Source organism: Cryptomeria japonica, unplaced genomic scaffold (genome assembly GCF_030272615.1).
Source record: "Cryptomeria japonica unplaced genomic scaffold, Sugi_1.0 HiC_scaffold_67, whole genome shotgun sequence".
Lineage (NCBI taxonomy): Eukaryota > Viridiplantae > Streptophyta > Pinopsida > Cupressales > Cupressaceae > Cryptomeria > Cryptomeria japonica.
In genome coordinates this window covers 347,501-370,000 of record NW_026728889.1, presented here as the reverse complement: position 1 = coordinate 370,000, position 22,500 = coordinate 347,501, and the positions used below count along the sequence as shown (strand labels likewise).

Here is a 22,500-nt window from a genome sequence, read left to right as displayed (position 1 = left end):
AGTGTGCTCCAAGGTGCGGCGTGCACGTTGTCGGAGCCCGGTTTGCCCCGGGTGCGCACCTCGCCTGCACCTTGGCCGGGGTGGGCACCTTGGCTGGGTTTGCCCAGGGTGCGCTCCGAAGCGGGGTTACTGGAGCGCCCCCTCTTTTTTTGTCAGAGCGTTTGGTGGGGTTTCTCGCATTGGCTCTTCCCAGGCCCGGTTGTTGGGTGCGCTCCCACCCTGGCGCGCGCGAAGTTGGAAGTTGGGTTAATTGCCCGGGCGCGCACCTTCGCCAGGGTGGGCACCTTGGTGCGCACACCTTGGCTGGGCTGCGCACCAGGGCGGGCTCAAGATGGCACCAGCATTCCCTTTTTCTCACTATCTTTCAAAACGGAAATTTTAAAATCTCGTTTTTTTTTTGCCTTTTATGGAAATTAGTGAAGGCATCGCATCAAAGGTGCGCACCTCGCTGCCCACCTTGGTGTGCTCCGAGGTGCCCACCACGGTGCGCAACGCCGGTGCGAACCCGGGAGCGCCCCGATGTGTGCTCCAAGGTGCGGCGTGCACGAAGTCGGACCCCGGTTTGCCCCGGGTGCGCACCTCGCGTGCACCTTGGTGCGCACACCTTGGCTGGGTTGCGCGGCCTGGTGGGCACCATGGTGCGCACCAAGGAGCGCTCCGAAGTGTGCTCCAAGGTGCGGCGTGCACGAAGTCGGAGCCCGGTTTGCCCCGGGTACGCACCTCGCGTGCACCTTCGCCGGGGTGGGCACCTCGGCTGGGTTGCGCGCCCTGGTGCGCACCAAGGAGCGCTCCGAAGTGTGCTCCAAGGTGCGGCGTGCACGAAGTCGGAGCCCGGTTTGCCCCGGGTGCGCACCTTCGCCGCGGTGCGCACCATGGCGTGCACGAAGTCGGAGCCCGGTTTGCCCCGGGTGCGCACCTCGCGTGCACCTTCGGCGGGGTTGCGCGCCCTGGTGGGCACCATGGTGCGCACCAAGGAGCGCTCCGAAGTGTGCTCCAAGGTGCGGCGTGCACGAAGTCGGAGCCCGGTTTGCCCCGGGTGCGCACCTCGCGTGCACCTTCGGCGGGGTTGCGCGCCCTGGTGGGCACCATGGTGCGCACCAAGGAGCGCTCCGAAGTGTGCTCCAAGGTGCGGCGTGCACGAAGTCGGAGCCCGGTTTGCCCCGGGTGCGCACCTCGCGTGCACCTTCGCCGCGGTGGGCACCATGGCGTGCACGAAGTCGGAGCCCGGTTTGCCCCGGGTGCGCACCTCGCGTGCACCTTCGCCGGGGTGGGCACCTCGGCTGGGTTGCGCGCCCTGGTGCGCACCAAGGAGCGCTCCGAAGTGTGCTCCAAGGTGCGGCGTGCACGAAGTCGGAGCCCGGTTTGCCCCGGGTGCGCACCTCGCGTGCACCTTCGCCAGGGTGGGCACCTCGGTGCGCACACCTTCTCAATGTTTTCTTGCCTTTTCTGGAAATTGGTGAAGGCAGCGCATCAAAGGTGCGCACCTCGGTGTGCTCCGAGGTGCGAACCCGAGAGCGCTCCGAGGTGCCCACGAAGTCGAAAGTCGGGTTAATTGCATTGTTTTCCCCGGGTGCGCTCCGAGGTGCGCAACATCGGCGCGCACCAAGGAGGGCTCCGAAGTGTGCTCCAAGGTGCGCACGATGGCGTGCACCTCTGGTGCGCACGATTCGGAGCTCGGTTTGACCGGGGTGCGCACACCTTGGCTGGGTTGCGCACCTTTTGTGCGCTCCAAGGTGCGCACGAAGTCGGAGCTCGGTTTGCCCCGGGTGCGCACCTTCGCCAGGGTGCGCACCTTGATGCGCACGCCTTGGCTGGGCTGCGCACCTTGGTGGGCGCCATGGTGCGCACCTTTCGTGCGCTCCAAGGTGCGCACGAAGTCGGAGCTCGGTTTGCCCCGGGTGCGCACCTTGGTGGGCGCCATGGTGCACTCCGAGGTGCCCAAGATTGGTGCGCACCAAGGAGCGCTCCGAAGTGCGCTCCAAGGTGCGCGCGAAGTCGAAAGTTGGGTTAATTGTCCGGTTTGCCTCGGGTGCGCACCTTGCGTGCACCTTCGCCAGGGTGGGCGCCTTGGCTGCGCACACCTTGGCTGGGCTGCGCACACCTTGGCACCCGCGTTTCCTTCATTTTAAATTTTTTTTTTTTACAATCTCTCAAGTGGGAAATTCTATAATCTCAACTTTTTTTGCCTTTTCAGGAAACTTTTGAATGGAGCGCATCATTGGTGCGCTCCGAAGTGTGCTCCAAAGCTCTCTCCAGCTGCGTGCACCTGCCCCGGCCGCGCACCCGGCCCCGCCCAGCTTCGCTCACCTGTCCCGGGCGTCTGGTGCGGAACCTTAGAGTAAGAAACATCACCGTGCACCTTGGCCAACGTGCGCGACTCGACCGAGCGCGCACTGGCCGAGGTGCACACCGATTTCACCTGGGTGCGCGCGCAGCACCTCGGGCGCACCGGGGTGCGCGCACAACGCCCGGGTTGCACCGTGGCCTGTGTGCTCGGGGCGCCTCGGGTGCGCGCTCGGTGTCGCCCCCGCGCGCGCGGTAGTGCGGGCAGCGCACCCCGGCCCGGCCCGGCCCCGACGAGAACGCAAACGGGCAAAAGGTTTATTCAAATAGCATTGCGACGCCCGGCGAAAAACTAAAAAAGGGTGCAACACCGGGACTTCCCGGGAGGTCACCCATCCCAGTACTACTCCGGCCCAAGCGCGCTTAACTGCGGAGTTCTGATGGGATCCGGTGCACTAACGCTGGTATGATCGCACCCGTTATGAGCTTGTCGCAGTGTGTACTTAGCAAACCGCGACCCACGTGCGAATCCACCCCGGCCACCCACCCCCGTCGAGGTGCACACCCTCCCTCGCGAAGTGCGCCCCGTTCGCCAAGTGTGAGCCCTGCCCGGGTGCGCGCACCTTGCTAGGGCGTCGGGTGTGCACCCGGCCCGGCCTACGTGCGTGCACCTGGAGGGGGCGTCGTGTGCGTGCAGTGTCCCGTCTGCAACGCGGTGCCCACACACCACCTCGGGCGCAACGACCTGCGCTCACATGTGGGCCGAGTGCACCTTGGTGCATGTTCGGGGCGCCTCGGGTGCACGCTCGATCTTGCCCCGGTGCACCAAGGCGCTCGGTTTGCCCCGGGTGCGCACTTGGTGCAAGGTGGGCACCCAAAATAGGGATCAAGCACCAAAACACAAGTTTCGGGATGCAAAATGGGACCCAAGGACCACAAATGCGTTCCAAGAGAACAAAAATGTGTTCCGAGACTTAATAAACAAATATTGGGTTTTAGGAGAAGAAACATGCTCTGATGCCCAAAACGAGAATCGACCCCGAAAAGGCCACAGGCCAAAAGTGGGATGCGAGACAAAAAAAAATGGGACCCGAGGACCAAAATTGGGTTCCCAGGTCGAAGACAGGGCAACCGGACAAGAAACGACCTCTAAGGCTCGAAATGAGTCCCGACGACTAAAACTTGACAAGAAGCACCCATCAGGCACCCAACTCGACACCCATGGGATGCCGACCCACCCGGGCTTCCACCTAGCACACCTTGGCACCCACCCACCCTCGCACCCAACCTCGCACCCAACTTAGCACCTTTGAACCCACATTGGCACTCACCCTGACCCTGGCACCTTGGAACCCACATTGGCACTCACCTTGACCCTGGCACCCACCTTTGCACTCACCTTGGGACCCACCCTGGCTCCCACCTCGGCACCCACCCAGACACCCACCTTGGTTCCTTGGCACCCACCTTGGATCCTTGGCACCCACCCCGACACCCACCTTGGCACGCAACTTGGCTACTTGCCACCCACCTTGGCTCCTTGACGCCCACCCCGACAACCACCCCGTGACCTACCCTGGCTAGGGTTGGTGCACACCCACCCTGGTGCCCACCTTGGCACCCACCCTATGACCCACCTTGGCACGCACCTTAGTACCCACCCCGTTACCCACCCTAGGACCCACCCCGTGACCCACCTTGGCCAGGGTGGGTGCCTTGGTGCGCACAACTTGCCTGGGCTGCACACCAGGGCGGGCTCAAGATGGCACCCCGCGTTCCGTTTTTTTCACTATCTTTCAAAACGGAAATTTTAAAATCTCATTTTTTTCTTTTTTTTGCCTTTTCTGGAAATTAGTGAAGGCAGCGCATCAAAGGTGCGCAATGCTGGTGCGAACCCGGGAGCGCTCCGATGTGTGCTCCAAGGTGCGGCGTGCACGAAGTCCGAGCCCGGTTTGCCCCGGGTGCGCACCTCGCGTGCACCTTCGCCGGGGTGAGCACCTTGGCTGGGTTGCGCGCCCTGGTGCGTACCAAGGAGCGCTCTGAAGTGTGCTCCAAGGTGCGGCGTGCACGAAGTCGGAGCCCGGTTTGCCCCGGGTGTGCACCTCGGGTGCGCACCTCGCGTGCACCTTCGCTGCGGTGGGGCACCTTGGCTGGGTTGCGCGCCTTGGTGGGCACCATGCAGTGCACGAAGTCGGAGCCCGGTTTGCCCCGGGCGCGCACCTCCGCCAGGGGTGGGCACCTTGGTGCGCACAACTTGCCTGGGCTGCGCATCAGGAAGGGCTCAAGATGGCACCCGCGTTCCGTTTTTTTCACTATCTTTCAGAACGGAAATTTTAAAATATCGTTTTTTTTTGCCTTTTCTGGAAATTAGTGAAGGCAGCGCATCAAAGGTGCGCAACGCTGGTGCGAACCTGGGAGCGCTCCGATGTGTGCTCCAAGGTGCGGCGTGCACGAAGTCGGAGCCCGGTTTGCCTCGGGTGCGCCCTGGTGGGCACCATGGTGCGCACCAAGGAGCGCTCCGAAGTGTGCTCCAAGGTGCGGCCTGCACGAAGTCGGAGCCCGGTTTGCCCCGGGTGTGCACCTCGGGTGGGCACCTTGGTGCGCATGCCTTGCCTGGGCTGCGCACCAGGGCGGGCTCAAGATGGCACCCGCGTTCCTTTTTTTTCACTATCTTTCAAAACGGAAATTTTAAAATCTCATTTTTTTTTGCCTTTTTCTGGAAATTAGTGAAGGCAGCGCATCAAAGGTGCGCACCTCCGCTGCCCACCACGGTGCGCAACGCCGGTGGGGCACCCGGGAGTGCTTCGAAGTGTGCTCCAAGGTGCTGCGTGCACGTTGTCGGAGCCCGGTTTGCCCCGGGTGCGCACCTCGCGTGCACCTTCGTCGGGGTGGGCACCTTGGCTTGGTTTGCCACGGCTGCGCTCCGAAGCGGGGTTATTGGAGCGCCGCCTCTTTTTTTGTCGGAGCGTTTGGTGGGGTTTCTCGCATTGGCTCTTCCGAGGCCCGGTTGCCACCCCTGGCGCGCACGAAGTCGGAAGTAGGGTTAATTGCCCGGGTGCGCACCTTTGCCAGGGTGGCACCTTACCTGGGCTGCGCACCAGGGCGGGCTCAAGATGGCACGCGCGTTCCGTTTTTTTCACTATCTTTCAAAACGGAAATTTTAAAATCTCCTTTTTTTTTTGCCTTTTCTGGAAATTAGTGAAGGCAGCGCATCAAAGGTGCGCACCTCGCTGCCCACCTTGGTGTGCTCTGAGGTGCGCACCCGGGAGCGCTACGAAGTGTGCTCCAAGGTGCGGCGTGCACGTTGTCGGAGCCCGGTTTGCCCCGGGTGCGCACCTCGCCTGCACCTTGGCCGGGTGGGCACCTTGGCTGGGTTTGCCCAGGGTGCGCTCCGAAGCGGGGTTACTGGAGCGCCCCCTCTTTTTTTGTCAGAGAGTTTGGTGGGGTTTCTCGCATTGGCTCTTCCCAGGCCCGGTTGTTGGTGTGCGCTCCCACCCTGGCGCGCGCGAAGTTGGAAGTTGGGTTAATTGCCCGGGCGCGCACCTTCGCCAGGGTGGGCACCTTGGTGCGCAAACCCTTGGCTGGGCTGCGCACCAGGGCGGGCTCAAGATGGCACCAGCATTCCCTTTTTCTCACTATCTTCAAAACGGAAATTTAAAATCTCGTTTTTTTTTTGCCTTTTATGGAAATTAGTGAAGGCATCGCATCAAAGGTGCGCACCTCGCCTGCCCACCTTGGTGTGCTCCGAGGTGCCCACCACGGTGCGCAACGCCGGTGCGAACCCGGGAGCGCCCCCGATGTGTGCTCCAAGGTGCGGCGTGCACGAAGTCGGACCCCGGTTTGCCCCGGGTGCGCACCTCGCGTGCACCTTGGTGCGCACACCTTGGCTGGGTTGCGCGGCCTGGTGGGCACCATGGTGCGCACCAAGGAGCGCTCCGAAGTGTGCTCCAAGGTGCGGCGTGCACGAAGTCGGAGCCCGGTTTGCCCCGGGTGCGCACCTTCGCCGCGGTGGGCACCATGGCGTGCACGAAGTCGGAGCCCGGTTTGCCCCGGGTGCGCACCTCGCGTGCACCTTCGCCGGGGTGGGCACCTCGGCTGGGTTGCGCGCCCTGGTGCGCACCAAGGAGCGCTCTGAAGTGTGCTCCAAGGTGCGGCGTGCAACGAAGTCGGAGCCCGGTTTGCCCCGGGTGTGCACCTCGCGTGCACCTTCGCTGCGGTGGGCACCTTGGCTGGGTTGCGCGCCTTGGTGGGCACCATGCAGTGCACGAAGTCGGAGCCCGGTTTGCCCCCGGGCGCGCACCTCCGCCAGGGTGGGCACCTTGGTGCGCACAACTTGCCTGGGCTGCGCACCAGGAAGGGCTCAAGATGGCACCCGCGTTCCGTTTTTTTCACTATCTTTCAGAACGGAAATTTTAAAATATCGTTTTTTTTTGCCTTTTCTGGAAATTAGTGAAGGCAGCGCATCAAAGGTGCGCAACGCTGGTGCGAACCTGGGAGCGCTCGATGTGTGCTCCAAGGTGCGGCGTGCACGAAGTCGGACCCCGGTTTGCCCCGGGTGCGCACCTCGCGTGCACCTTGGTGCGCACACCTTGGCTGGGTTGCGCGCCCTGGTGGGCACCATGGTGCGCACCAAGGAGCGCTCCGAAGTGTGCTCCAAGGTGCGGCGTGCACGAAGTCGGAGCCCGGTTTGCCCCGGGGTGCGCACCTCGCGTGCACCTTCGCCGCGGTGGGCACCATGGCGTGCACGAAGTCGGAGCCCGGTTTGCCCCGGGTGCGCACCTCGCGTGCACCTTCGCCGGGGTGGGCACCTTAGTGTGCAGACCTTGGCTGGGTTGCGCGCCCTGGTGGGCACCATGGTGCGCACCAAGGAGCGCTCCGAAGTGTGCTCCAAGGTGCGGCCTGCACGAAGTCGGAGCCCCGGTTTGCCCGGGTGTGCACCTCGGGTGGGCACCTTGGTGCGCATGCCTTGCCTGGGCTGCGCACCAGGGCGGGCTCAAGATGGCACCCCGCGTTCCTTTTTTTTCACTATCTTTCAAAACGGAAATTTTAAAATCTCATTTTTTTTTGCCTTTTTCTGGAAATTAGTGAAGGCAGCGCATCAAAGGTGCGCACCTCGCTGCCCACCACGGTGCGCAACGCCGGTGGGGCACCCGGGAGTGCTTCGAAGTGTGCTCCAAGGTGCTGCGTGCACGTTGTCGGAGCCCGGTTTGCCCCGGGTGCGCACACTCGCGTGCACCTTCGTCCGGGGTGGGCACCTTGGCTGGGTTTGCCCCGGCTGCGCTCCGAAGCGGGGTTATTGGAGCGCCGCCTCTTTTTTTGTCGGAGCGTTTGGTGGGGTTTCTCGCATTGCTCTTCCGAGGCCCCGGTTGCCACCCTGGCGCGCACGAAGTCGGAAGTAGGGTTAATTGCCCGGGTGCGCACCTTTGCCAGGGTGGGCACCTTACCTGGGCTGCGCACCAGGGCGGGCTCAAGATGGCACGCGCGTTCCGTTTTTTTCACTTTCTTTCAAAACGGAAATTTTAAAATCTCCTTTTTTTTTTGCCTTTTCTGGAAATTAGTGAAGGCAGCGCATCAAAGGTGCGCACCTCGCTGCCCACCTTGGTGTGCTCTGAGGTGCGCACCCGGGAGCGCTACGAAGTGTGCTCCAAGGTGCGGCGTGCACGTTGTCGGAGCCCGGTTTGCCCCGGGTGCGCACCTCGCCTGCACCTTGGCCGGGGTGGGCACCTTGGCTGGGTTTGCCCAGGGTGCGCTCCGAAGCGGGGTTACTGGAGCGCCCCCTCTTTTTTTGTCAGAGCGTTTGGTGGGGTTTCTCGCATTGGCTCTTCCAGGCCCGGTTGTTGGGTGCGCTCCCACCCTGGCGCGCGCGAAGTTGGAAGTTGGGTTAATTGCCCGGGCGCGCACCTTCGCCAGGGTGGGCACCTTGGTGCGCACACCTTGGCTGGGCTGCGCACCAGGGCGGGCTCAAGATGGCACCAGCATTCCCTTTTTCTCACTATCTTTCAAAACGGAAATTTTAAAATCTCGTTTTTTTTTTGCCTTTTATGGAAATTAGTGAAGGCATCGCATCAAAGGTGCGCACCTCGCTGCCCACCTTGGTGTGCTCCGAGGTGCCCACCACGGTGCGCAACGCCGGTGCGAACCCGGGAGCGCCCCGATGTGTGCTCCAAGGTGCGGCGTGCACGAAGTCGGACCCCGGTTTGCCCCGGGTGCGCACCTCGCGTGCACCTTGGTGCGCACACCTTGGCTGGGTTGCGCGGCCTGGTGGGCACCATGGTGCGCACCAAGGAGCGCTCCGAAGTGTGCTCCAAGGTGCGGCGTGCACGAAGTCGGAGCCCGGTTTGCCCCGGGTACGCACCTCGCGTGCACCTTCGCCGGGGTGGGCACCTCGGCTGGGTTGCGCGCCCTGGTGCGCACCAAGGAGCGCTCCGAAGTGTGCTCCAAGGTGCGGCGTGCACGAAGTCGGAGCCCGGTTTGCCCCGGGTGCGCACCTTCGCCGCGGTGCGCACCATGGCGTGCACGAAGTCGGAGCCCGGTTTGCCCCGGGTGCGCACCTCGCGTGCACCTTCGGCGGGGTTGCGCGCCCTGGTGGGCACCATGGTGCGCACCAAGGAGCGCTCCGAAGTGTGCTCCAAGGTGCGGCGTGCACGAAGTCGGAGCCCGGTTTGCCCCGGGTGCGCACCTCGCGTGCACCTTCGGCGGGGTTGCGCGCCCTGGTGGGCACCATGGTGCGCACCAAGGAGCGCTCCGAAGTGTGCTCCAAGGTGCGGCGTGCACGAAGTCGGAGCCCGGTTTGCCCCGGGTGCGCACCTCGCGTGCACCTTCGCCGCGGTGGGCACCATGGCGTGCACGAAGTCGGAGCCCGGTTTGCCCCGGGTGCGCACCTCGCGTGCACCTTCGCCGGGGTGGGCACCTCGGCTGGGTTGCGCGCCCTGGTGCGCACCAAGGAGCGCTCCGAAGTGTGCTCCAAGGTGCGGCGTGCACGAAGTCGGAGCCCGGTTTGCCCCGGGTGCGCACCTCGCGTGCACCTTCGCCAGGGTGGGCACCTCGGTGCGCACACCTTCTCAATGTTTTCTTGCCTTTTCTGGAAATTGGTGAAGGCAGCGCATCAAAGGTGCGCACCTCGGTGTGCTCCGAGGTGCGAACCCGAGAGCGCTCCGAGGTGCCCACGAAGTCGAAAGTCGGGTTAATTGCATTGTTTTCCCCGGGTGCGCTCCGAGGTGCGCAACATCGGCGCGCACCAAGGAGGGCTCCGAAGTGTGCTCCAAGGTGCGCACGATGGCGTGCACCTCTGGTGCGCACGATTCGGAGCTCGGTTTGACCGGGGTGCGCACACCTTGGCTGGGTTGCGCACCTTTTGTGCGCTCCAAGGTGCGCACGAAGTCGGAGCTCGGTTTGCCCCGGGTGCGCACCTTCGCCAGGGTGCGCACCTTGATGCGCACGCCTTGGCTGGGCTGCGCACCTTGGTGGGCGCCATGGTGCGCACCTTTCGTGCGCTCCAAGGTGCGCACGAAGTCGGAGCTCGGTTTGCCCCGGGTGCGCACCTTGGTGGGCGCCATGGTGCACTCCGAGGTGCCCAAGATTGGTGCGCACCAAGGAGCGCTCCGAAGTGCGCTCCAAGGTGCGCGCGAAGTCGAAAGTTGGGTTAATTGTCCGGTTTGCCTCGGGTGCGCACCTTGCGTGCACCTTCGCCAGGGTGGGCGCCTTGGTGCGCACACCTTGGCTGGGCTGCGCACACCTTGGCACCCGCGTTTCCTTCATTTTAAATTTTTTTTTTTTACAATCTCTCAAGTGGGAAATTCTATAATCTCAACTTTTTTTGCCTTTTCAGGAAACTTTTGAATGGAGCGCATCATTGGTGCGCTCCGAAGTGTGCTCCAAAGCTCTCTCCAGCTGCGTGCACCTGCCCCGGCCGCGCACCCGGCCCCGCCCAGCTTCGCTCACCTGTCCCGGGCGTCTGGTGCGGAACCTTAGAGTAAGAAACATCACCGTGCACCTTGGCCAACGTGCGCGACTCGACCGAGCGCGCACTGGCCGAGGTGCACACCGATTTCACCTGGGTGCGCGCGCAGCACCTCGGGCGCACCGGGGTGCGCGCACAACGCCCGGGTTGCACCGTGGCCTGTGTGCTCGGGGCGCCTCGGGTGCGCGCTCGGTGTCGCCCCCGCGCGCGCGGTAGAGCGGGCAGCGCACCCCGGCCCGGCCCGGCCCCGACGAGAACGCAAACGGGCAAAAGGTTTATTCAAATAGCATTGCGACGCCCGGCGAAAAACTAAAAAAGGGTGCAACACCGGGACTTCCCGGGAGGTCACCCATCCCAGTACTACTCCGGCCCAAGTAACTGCGGAGTTCTGATGGGATCCGGTGCACTAACGCTGGTATGATCGCACCCGTTATGAGCTTGTCGCAGTGTGTACTTAGCAAACCGCGACCCACGTGCGAATCCACCCCGGCCACCCACCCCCGTCGAGGTGCACACCCTCCCTCGCGAAGTGCGCCCCGTTCGCCAAGTGTGAGCCCTGCCCGGGTGCGCGCACCTTGCTAGGGCGTCGGGTGTGCACCCGGCCCGGCCTACGTGCGTGCACCTGGAGGGGGCGTCGTGTGCGTGCAGTGTCCCGTCTGCAACGCGGTGCCCACACACCACCTCGGGCGCAACGACCTGCGCTCACATGTGGGCCGAGTGCACCTTGGTGCATGTTCGGGGCGCCTCGGGTGCACGCTCGATCTTGCCCCGGTGCACCAAGGCGCTCGGTTTGCCCCGGGTGCGCACTTGGTGCAAGGTGGGCACCCAAAATAGGGATCAAGCACCAAAACACAAGTTTCGGGATGCAAAATGGGACCCAAGGACCACAAATGCGTTCCAAGACCCATGATGGGTCCACGAGAACAAAAATGTGTTCCGAGACTTAATAAACAAATATTGGGTTTTAGGAGAAGAAACATGCTCTGATGCCCAAAACGAGAATCGACCCCGAAAAGGCCACAGGCCAAAAGTGGGATGCGAGACAAAAAAAAATGGGACCCGAGGACCAAAATTGGGTTCCCAGGTCGAAGACAGGGCAACCGGACAAGAAACGACCTCTAAGGCTCGAAATGAGTCCCGACGACTAAAACTTGACAAGAAGCACCCATCAGGCACCCAACTCGACACCCATGGGATGCCGACCCACCCGGGCTTCCACCTAGCACACCTTGGCACCCACCCACCCTCGCACCCAACCTCGCACCCAACTTAGCACCTTTGAACCCACATTGGCACTCACCCTGACCCTGGCACCTTGGAACCCACATTGGCACTCACCTTGACCCTGGCACCCACCTTTGCACTCACCTTGGGACCCACCCTGGCTCCCACCTCGGCACCCACCCAGACACCCACCTTGGTTCCTTGGCACCCACCTTGGATCCTTGGCACCCACCCCGACACCCACCTTGGCACGCAACTTGGCTACTTGCCACCCACCTTGGCTCCTTGACGCCCACCCCGACAACCACCCCGTGACCTACCCTGGCTAGGGTTGGTGCACACCCACCCTGGTGCCCACCTTGGCACCCACCCTATGACCCACCTTGGCACGCACCTTAGTACCCACCCCGTTACCCACCCTAGGACCCACCCCGTGACCCACCTTGGCCAGGGTGGGTGCACCCACCCTGGTGCCCACCTTGGCACCCACCCATCCTAGCACCCAGCCTGTGACCGGGCTTGGAACCCAACCTTGCACCCGCACCCGTCTTGGCCAGTGTGGGTGCGCACCCATCCTGGCACCCACGTTGTGACACACCCTTTAACCCACGCACCCTAGCACCCACGTTGGCACCCACCTTGGAACCCAACCTAGCAACTTGGCACCCACCCCGTGACCCACCTTGGCATCCACCATAGCAGTCGCCGACTTGGCACCCACCTCGGCACCCACCTTGACACTTGTGGACCCACCTTGCCACTCACCCTAGCATCGACCCATCCTAGCACCCACCCTGGCACCTTTGCACCCTAGCACTCACCCATCCTAGCACCTAACCTGTGACCCACCTTGACACTCACCCTCGCACCCACCTTGGAACCCAACCTAGCACCCACCCACCCTGACACCAACCCTAGCACCTACCCACCCTTGCACCCACCCTGTGACCCATCTTGGCACCCACCCATCCTACCACTCAACCTATCACCCACCTTCTCACCCACCTTGGCATCCACCTTAGCACCCACCCACACTGGCACCTTGGCACCCACCTCGGGCAAGGTGGGTGCACACCCACCCTGGCACCCAATTTAGAACCCACCGAGCATGTTACCCACCTTGGCACCCACATTGCAGCCCACCCTAGTACCCACCCTATGACCCACATTGGCATCCACACCCTAGCACCCAGGCACCTCGACACCCGCCTTGACACCCACCCTAGCACTGAACCTGTGACCCACCTTGGAACTCACCCTAGAACCCACCCACCCTGTGAACCACCTTGGCATCCACCTTAGCACCCACCCACCTTGGCACCCACTCTAGCACTCACCCATCCTAACACCCAACTTGTTACCCACCTTGGCACCCGCCCTCGCGTCCACCTTGAAACCCACCCTAGCACCCACCCACGCAGGAGCCCACCTTGGCACCCAACCTAACACCCACGCATCCTGGCACCCAACTTGTGACCCACCTTGGAACCCACCCTAGTACCCACCTTTGAACCCACTATATCACCAACCCACCTTGGCACCCACCCTATGACCCTCTTTGGAATCCACCCTAGCACGCACCCACCCTGGCACCCACCATGGAGCGCACCCTAGCACCCACCCACCTCGGCACGCACCTCAACACCCACCTTGGTGTGCGCACTGCGCCAACCTCTCAAAGACCCTATGTGGTGCGCTCCAAAGTGTACACCTTTGGTGCGCTCCAAGGTGCGCACCTTTGGTGCACACCGAGGTGCACACCAAAGTGTGCACCGAGGTGAGCACCAAAGTGCACTCCAGGGTGCACACCAAGGCGTGCACCTTTGGTGCGGTCAATGCAAACGAATTCGGAAGTTGGGGTCGATGTCCTAATCGCTGCTGCAGACTACACGTATGAGAATCGGACAAATAGCTTTATATAGGGGAGGTGTTGCGTTTGATGGGTCGACTCCCCTGGTTGTGTGCACTGCACCAACTTCAAAGACCCTGTCTTGTTTAAGAAGTCAAAAGTTGGGGTGGATGTCCTAATCATTGCTGCAGTCTACGCATGTATGAGAATCAGACAAATAGCTTATATAGGGGAGGTGTTGCATTCGGTGGGTTGACTCCCCTGGTTGTGCGCACTGCGCCAACCTCAAAGACCCCGCATAGCAGAAGAAGTCGGAAGTCGGATTTTGGTGAGCACCAAGGCGTGCACCTTTGGTGCGGTCAACGCAGACGAATTCAGAAGTTGGGGTGGATGTCCTAATCGTTGTTGCAGGCTACACATGTATGAGAATCAGACAAATAGCTTATATAGGGGAGGTGTTGGGTTTGATGGGTCAACTCCCTTGGTTGTGCGCATTACGCCAACCTCAAAGACCTTGTTTTCGTTAAGAAGTCAAAAGTTGGGGTCAATGTCCTAATGGCTCCTGCAGGCTACACATGTATGAGAATCGGACAAATAGCTTATATAGGGGAGGTGTTGGGTTTGATGGGTCGACTCCCCTGGTTGTGCGCATTACGTCAACCTCAAAGACCTTGTTTTCGTTAAGAAGTCAAAAGTTGGGGTCGATGTCCTAATTGCTCCTGTAGACTACACATGTATGAGAATCAGACAAATAGCTTATATAGGGGAGGTGTTGGGTTTGATGGGTTGACTCCCCTAGTTGTTCGCATTACACCAACCTCAAAGACCTTGTTTTCGTTTAGAAGCCGAAAGTTGGGGTCGATGTCCTAATTGCTCCTGCAGGCTACGCATGTATGAGAATCAGACAAATAGCTTATATAGGGGAGGTGTTGGGTTTGATGGGTCGACTCCCCTGGTTGTGCGCATTGCGCCAACCTCAAAGACCCTGCATTGCGGATGAAGTCGAAAGTCAGAGTTTGGTGTGCTACAAGGTGTGGTCGAAGGTGCTCACCTAGGTGTGCACCTTTGGAGCACAGGAAAAGTGCCCTCCAAAAGTGCGCACCTTTGGAGTGCACAAAAGTGCCCTCCAAAAGTGCGCACCTTTGGAGCGCAGAAAAGTGCCCTCCAAAAAGTGCCCTCCAAAAGTGCGCACCTTTGGAGCGCAGAAAAGTGCCCTCCAAAAAGTGCCCTCCAAAAGTGCGCACCTTTGGAGCGCAGAAAAGTGCCCTCCAAAAAGTGCCCTCCAAAAGTGCGCACCTTTGGAGCGCAGAAAAGTGCCCTCCAAAAGTGCGCACCTTTGGAGCGCAGAAAAGTGCCCTCCAAAAAGTGCCCTCCAAAAGTGCGCACCTTTGGAGCGCAGAAAAGTGCCCTCCAAAAAGTGCCCTCCAAAAGTGCGCACCTTTGGAGCGCAGAAAAGTGCCCTCCAAAAAGTGCCCTCCAAAAGTGCGCACCTTTGGAGCGCAGAAAAGTGCCCTCCAAAAAGTGCCCTCCAAAAGTGCGCACCTTTGGAGCGCAGAAAAGTGCCCTCCAAAAAGTGCCCTCCAAAAGTGCGCACCTTTGGAGCGCAGAAAAGTGCCCTCCAAAAGTGCGCACCTTTGGAGCGCACAAAAGTGCCCTCCAAAAGTGCGCACTTTTGGTGCGCACCAAGGCGCTGGTTCGGTCGTTGCAGGCGAGTTCGGAAGTTGGGGTCGATGTCCTGAGCGGAGGTGCAAACTACACAGGTGTCGGAATCGGACAAATAGCTTATATAGGGGAGGTGTATGCTTCGATGGGTCGACTCCCCAGGTTGAGCGCACCGCGCCAACCTCAAAGACCCTACGGTATGGATGAAGTCGGAAGTTGGGTCCGATGACCAATTCGATTAGTAGGTATGCTCATGAGGTCGGAATTTGGGTCCGATGACCTGCCATGTGCAGGAAGGCGAATGTTGACACTGTGCGTTGCAAGGTGCACACCAAGGCGCTGGTGCGGTCTTTTTAGTCGAGTTCGGAAGTTGGGGTCGATGTCCTGATCGGAGGTGCAAGCTACACAGGTGTGGGAATCGGACAAATAGCTTATATAGGGGAGGTGTATGCTTCGTTGGGTCGACTCCCCGGGTTGAGCGCACCGCGCCAACCTCAAAGACCCTACGGTATGGATGAAGTCGGAAGTTGGGTCCGATGACCGATTCGATATGTAGGCATACTCGCGAGGTCGGAATTTGGGTCCGATGACCTGCCACGTGCAGGAAGGCGAATGTTGGCACTGTGCGTTGCAAGGTGCGCACCAAGGCGCTGGTTCGGTCGTTGGAGGCGAGTTCGGAAGTTGGGGTCGATGTCTTGATCGGAGGTGCAAACTACACAGGTGTGGGAATCGGACAAATAGCTTATATAGGGGAGGTGTATGCTTCGTTGGGTCGACTCCCCGGGTTGAGCGCACCGCGCCAACCTCAAAGACCCTACGGTATGGATGAAGTCGGAAGTTGGGTCCGATGACCGATTCGATATGTAGGCATACTCGCGAGGTCGGAATTTGGGTCCGATGACCTGCCATGTGCAGGAAGGCGAATGTTGGGACTGTGCGTCGCAAGGTGCGCACCAAGGCGCTGGTGCCGTCGTTGCAGTCGAGTTCGGAAGTTGGGGTCGATGTCCTGGTCAGAGGTGCAAACTACACAGGTGTGGGAATCGGACAAATAGCTTATATAGGGGAGGTGTATGCTTCGATGGGTCGACTCCCTGGGTTGAGCGCACCGCGCCAACCTCAAAGACCCTACAGTATGGATGAAGTCGGAAGTTGGGTCCGATGACCGATTCGATACGTAGGCATATTGGCGAGGTCTGAATTTGTGTCCGATGACCTGCCATGCGCAGGAAGGCGGAATTTGGGTCCGATGACCGAGTTGATGGCGTGCCATGCGCAGAAAGGCGGAATTTGGGTCCGATGACCGAGTTGATGTTGATGGCCCGCCATGCACAGGAAGGCGGAATTTGGGTCCGATGACCGATTTGAAGGCGTGCCATACGCAAAAAGGCGGAGTTTGGGTCCGATGACCGAGTTGATATTGATGGCCCGCCATGCGCAGGAAGGCGGAATTTGGGTCCGATGACCTGACATACGCATGGAGTCCGACTCGGGGGCCGATGTTCGATTCGATGACTTGCATTGTGGGTAAAGTCGGAAGTTGTGGTCTTTGACCCGATTCGATGACCAGACTTCGGCTGCTTGAGAATCGGACAAATAACTTATATAGGGGAGGTAGTGTTCTCGAGCATCCTCCCCCCGTGCCCGTTTATGTCGATTGATGCTGGTGCTCGACTGGTTGGAGCGCTCGGATGCAAAAATCTTGCACCAGGATTTATCGATTGTGATGGACACGGCAAGTCTCCTGATTGCTATGCAGGAGCTCATCGTGAATCTCTATGCGGCCTTGGTATGGACTCGACCTGCGGAATGGTTCGGCAATGGTAGTCGCTCCAACACGTCCTTGCAATGGCCACAGAGGTGATTCGACTAGAGCTCCAGTCTAGCTTTTGGGTTGCTTGGCGGACTGGTATAGCCGCGATCGAGTTCCGGCCATGAACGTTTTAGATAGCTCTTGGGCTTTCTGGGACGGAAGTCGGAAGTTTGGGCTGTTGTCCGATTTGATGACCATTCTTCGGATGTGTGAGAATCGGACAAATAACTTATATAGGGGACTGTGTTGTCTCACGCAGCCCCCTCCGTGCCCCTCTATCTCGACCGATGTTGGTGCTTGAAAGGGTTGGGATCGCTCGGATTTATAAACGTGCACCACCATTTGTCGAGTGTGAGGGACGCGGCAGGTCTCCTAAATGCTATGCGGGCGCTCTCTGAGAATCTCTATCCGGCCTCGACACAGACTAGTCTTGCTGAATGGTTTGGCACTGGTAGTCGATCCAACACGTCGTTGTTGTGGCCGCCTAGGCGATTCGATTCGAGCCCCCGTCTAGCTTTTGGGTTGCTTGGCGGATTTTGCCCTATCCGCAAGTGAGCTCGGTCCCTAAACGTTCGAGAAACCCGATTGCTATGCGCCGACTCTCTTTCTTGCGAGCCTCCATCTAGCTTTTGGGTCTCTACGGAACGGAAGTCGGAATCTGGGACCGTTGTTTGATTCGACGAGGCAGACTACGGTTGTGCGAGAATCGGACAAATAACTTATATAGGGGAGGTGTTGACTGGAGCATTCTCCCCCGTGCCCCTCTAACTCGACCAATGCTGGCGCTCGAACGGTGGTAGCGCTCGGATTTTCATTGAGCGCCAGCATTGGTCGATTTAGAGGGGCATGCGAGATTCCCGAATGCTATGCGAGGGCTCTAACGGAAATGTCTATTGGTTTCGGTATGGATGCAATTGCGAGTGGTTCGGCAAAGGTAGTCGTTCCGATGCGTCCATGTCGTGGCCAAATCGATAATTCGATTTGAGCCCTCGTATAGCATTTGGGTCTCTCGATGTGATTCCGCATTCCAGTCCCTTTGGGCACTGCTTGAGCCGCATCCCAGGGGGTTCCCTTCCCAATAATCTGCCTCGCAACCCGATTGCTATGCGGTGAGGCTCCTCGGCCGCCTCGGAACTATCTGTGTATCAGACGCATCGCGGGATAAGGGGTTGGCAACGGTAGTCGCCCCAAGCGCGTCCGATGCTTGGACCATTCCGAGGCGGCCCTGAAGCCTCTTCCGTCTAGCCGTTGGGTCCTTCTCGCCGCATCCCTCGCCTCGCACCCCGATTGCTATGCGGTGAGGCTCCTCGGCCGCCTCGGAACTATCTGTGTATCGGACGCGTCGCGGGATAAGGGGTTGTCACTGGTAGTCGCCCCAAGCGCGTCCGATGCTTGGACCATTCCGAGGCGGCCCTGAAGCCTCTTCCGTCTAGCCGTTGGGTCCTTCTCGCCGCATCCCTCGCCTCGCACCCCGATTGCTATGCGGTGAGGCTCCTCGGCCGCCTCGGAACTATCTGTGTATCGGACGCGTCGCGGGATAAGGGGTTGTCATTGGTAGTCGCCCCAAGCGCGTCCGATGCTTGGACCATTCCGAGGCGGCCCTGAAGCCTCTTCCGTCTAGCCGTTGGGTCCTTCTCGCCGCATCCCTCGCCTCGCACCCCGATTGCTATGCGGTGAGGCTCCTCGGCCGCCTCGGAACTATCTGTGTATCGGACGCGTCGCGGGATAAGGGGTTGTCACTGGTAGTCGCCCCAAGCGCGTCCGATGCTTGGACCATTCCGAGGCGGCCCTGAAGCCTCTTCCGTCTAGCCGTTGGGTCCTTCTCGCCGCATCCCTCGCCTCGCACCCCGATTGCTATGCGGTGAGGCTCCTCGGCCGCCTCGGAACTATCTGTGTATCGGACGCGTCGCGGGATAAGGGGTTGTCACTGGTAGTCGCCCCAAGCGCGTTCGATGCTTGGACCATTCCGAGGCGGCCCTGAAGCCTCTTCCGTCTAGCCGTTGGGTCCTTCTCGCCGCATCCCTCGCCTCGCACCCCGATTGCTATGCGGTGAGGCTCCTCGGCCGCCTTGGAACTATCTGTGTATCGGACGCGTCGCGGGATAAGGGGTTGTCACTGGTAGTCGCCCCAAGCGCGTCCGATGCTTAGACCATTCCGAGGCGGACCCGAAGCCTCTTCCGTCTAGCCGTTGGGTCCTTCTCGCCGCATCCTTCGCCTCGCACCCCGATTGCTATGCGGTGAGGCTCCTCGGCCGCCTCGGAACTATCTGTGTATCGGACGCGTCGCGGGATAAGGGGTTGTCACTGGTAGTCGCCCCAAGCGCGTCCGATGCTTGGACCATTCCGAGGCGGACCCGAAGCCTCTTCCGTCTAGCCGTTGGGTCCTTCTCGCCGCATCCCTCGCCTCGCACCCCGATTGCTATGCGGTGAGGCTCCTCGGCCGCCTTGGAACTATCTGTGTATCGGACGCGTCGCGGGATAAGGGGTTGTCACTGGTAGTCGCCCCAAGCGCGTCCGATGCTTGGACCATTCCGAGGCGGACCCGAAGCCTCTTCCGTCTAGCCGTTGGGTCCTTCTCGCCGCATCCCTCGCCTCGCACCCCGATTGCTATGCGGTGAGGCTCCTCGGCCGCCTTGGAACTATCTGTGTATCGGACGCGTCGCGGGATAAGGGGTTGTCACTGGTAGTCGCCCCAAGCGCGTCCGATGCTTGGACCATTCCGAGGCGGCCCCGAAGCCTCTTCCGTGTAGCCGTTGGGTCCTTCTCGCCGCATCCCTCGCCTCGCACCCCGATTGCTATGCGGTGAGGCTCCTCGGCCGCCTTGGAACTATCTGTGTATCGGACGCGTCGCGGGATAAGGGGTTGTCACTGGTAGTCGCCCCAAGCGCGTCCGATGCTTGGACCATTCCGAGGCGGCCCCGAAGCCTCTTCCGTGTAGCCGTTGGGTCCTTCTCGCCGCATCCCTCGCCTCGCACCCCGATTGCTATGCGGTGAGGCTCCTCGGCCGCCTTGGAACTATCTGTGTATCGGACGCGTCGCGGGATAAGGGGTTGTCACTGGTAGTCGCCCCAAGCGCGTCCGATGCTTGGACCATTCCGAGGCGGACCTGAAGCCTCTTCCCTCTAGCCGTTGGGGCTTTCTCGCCGCATCCCTCGCCTCGCACCCTGATTGCTATGCTGTGAGGCTCCTCGGCCGCCTTGGAACTATCTGTGTATCGGACGCATCGCGGGATAAGGGGTTGGCAGTGGTAGTCGCCCCAAGCGCATCCGATGCTTGGACCATTCCGAGGCGGCCCTGCAGCCTCTTCCGTCTAGCCGTTGGGGCCATCTCGCCGCATCCCCCACCTCGCACCACGATTGCTATGCGGTGAGGCTCCTTGGCCGCCTCGGAACTATCTGTGTATCGGACGCATCGCGGGATAAGGGGTTGTCACTGGTAGTCGCCCCAAGCGCGTCCGATGCTTGGACTATTCCGAGGCGGCCCTGCAGCCTCTTCCGTCTAGCCGTTGGGGCCATCTCGCTGCATCCCCCACCTCCTCGGCCGCCTCGGAACTATCTGTGTATCGAACGCATCGCGGGATAAGGGGTTGGCAGTGGTAGTCGCCCCAAGCGCGTCCGATGCTTGGACTATTCCGAGGCAGCCCTGCAGCCTCTTCCGTCTAGCCTTTGGGGCCATCTCGCCGCATCCCTCGCCTCGCACCCCGATTGCTATGCGGTGAGGCTCCTCGGCCGCCTGGGAACTATCTTCGTATCGGACGCATCGCGGGATAAGGGGTTGTCACTGGTAGTCGCCCCAAGCGCGTCCGATGCTTGGACTATTCCGAGGCGGCCCTGTGGCCTCTTCCGTCTAGCCGTTGGGGCCATCTCGCCGCATCCCCCACCTCGCACCCCGATTGCTATGCGGTGAGGCTCTTCGGCCGCCTTGGAACTATCTTCGTATCGGACGCATTGCGGGATAAGGGGTTGTCACTGGTAGTGGCCCCAAGCGCGTCCGATGCTTGGACTATTCCGAGGCGGCCCTGCAGCCTCTTCCGTCTAGCCGTTGGGGCCATCTCGCCGCATCCCCCACCTCGCACCCCGATTGCTATGCGGTGAGGCTCCTCGGCCGCCTTGGAACTATCTTCGTATCGGACGCATCGCGGGATAAGGGGTTGTCACTGGTAGTCGCCCCAAGCGCGTCCGATGCTTGGACTATTCCGACGCGGCCCTGTGGCCTCTTCCGTCTAGCCGTTGGGGCCATCTCGCCGCATCCCCCACCTCGCACCCCGATTGCTATGCGGTGAGGCTCCTCGGCCGCCTTGGAACCATCTTCGTATCGGACGCATCGCGGGATAGGGGGCTGTCACTGGTAGTCGCCCCAAGCGTGTCCGATGCTTGGACCATTCCTAGGCGGCCCTGAAGCCTCTTCCGTCTAGCCGTTGGGGCCTTCCCGCCCCATCCCTCGCCTCGCACCCCCGATTGCTATGCGGTGAGGCTCCTCGGCCGCCTTGGAACCATCTGTGTATCGGACGCATCGCGGGATAAGGGGTTGGCACTGGCAGTCGCCCCAAGCGCGTCCGATGCTTGGACCATTCCGAGGTGGCCCTGAAGCCTCTTCCGTCTAGCCGTTGGGGCCTTCCCGCCCCATCCCTCGCCTCGCACCCCGATTGATATGCGGTGAGGCTCCTCGGCCGCCTTGGAACTATCTGTGTATCGGACGCATCGCGGGATAAGGGGTTGGCACTGGTAGTCGTCCCAATCGCATCCGATGCTTGGACCATTCCGAGGCGGCCCTGCAGCCTCTTCCGTTTAGCCGTCGGGGCCTTCCCGCCGCATCCCTCGCCTCGCATCCCGATTCCTATGCGGTGAGTCTTCTCGGCCGCCGCGGAACTATACCTGTTATTGCTACTGCATCCTTCGGCTGGTAACCTCCTCTGCCGCCTTGGAACGTTCTCTTTGTCGGACGCGTCGCGGGATAAGGGGTTGGCACTGGTAGTCGCCCCAAGCGCGCCCGATGCATAGACCGCTCCGAGTCGACCTTGCTTTCAGCCTCTCACATGCATAGACCTCTCTGAGTCGACCCTGCAGCCTCTCACGTTTAGCCTTTGGAATCTCGCCTCACAACATGATTGCTATCCTTGATGCATCCCTTGCCTCGAGCCCTGATTGCTTTCTTGGCTGCATCCCTCCTCTCCTCACAGCCCGGTTGTCATCACTGCTTCATCCGTCGCTTCATGCATTCTGGCTGCTGGGCCCTTCCCACCGCACACCTCGATTGCTATCTCTTCTGCATCACACACCCCGATTGCTATCTCTGCTACATCCCTCGGCTCTCACTTCTGCATCCTTCGCCTCACACCTCGATTGCTATCAATGCTGCATCCGTAACCTCACACCCCGATTGCTATGCGGGGAGGCTCCTTGGCCGCCTTGGAAATTTCTGTGTGTCGGACGCACCGCGGGATAAGGGGTTGGCACTGGTAGTCGCCCCAAGTGCGCCCGATTCTTAGACCGCTTCGAGGTGACCTCGTAGCCTCTTTCGTCCAGGCTTCCTGCCTTCAACGCCCTTTTTACACCTCGATTGCTATGCGCGGGCTCGTTGGCGTCTATCACCTCTCTGCGAAGAGTGGCACGATGATTGTTGGGGTAAATCGTAGCAGTCCGATCTCTGGCCTTGGGCCATTGTGAGGGCTGATCGATTTCCTGTGCGCATCTCGTGTTCGCCCAGTAACAGA

At 60.8% G+C, this 22,500-nt stretch overlaps 1 non-coding gene and 1 pseudogene across 1 annotated transcript; both read right to left on the bottom strand.

Moving 5' to 3' along the window:
* Positions 1-2,642: 2,642 nt before the first annotated feature.
* On the bottom strand, positions 2,643-2,761 carry LOC131863658 (5S ribosomal RNA). Its single transcript, XR_009362556.1, has one exon. It is a non-coding gene; the product is annotated as a 5S ribosomal RNA (ribosomal RNA).
* Positions 2,762-10,559: 7,798 nt separating this feature from the next.
* Positions 10,560-10,672, bottom strand: LOC131863678 (5S ribosomal RNA; annotated as a pseudogene).
* Between the last annotated feature and the right edge of the window lie 11,828 nt (positions 10,673-22,500).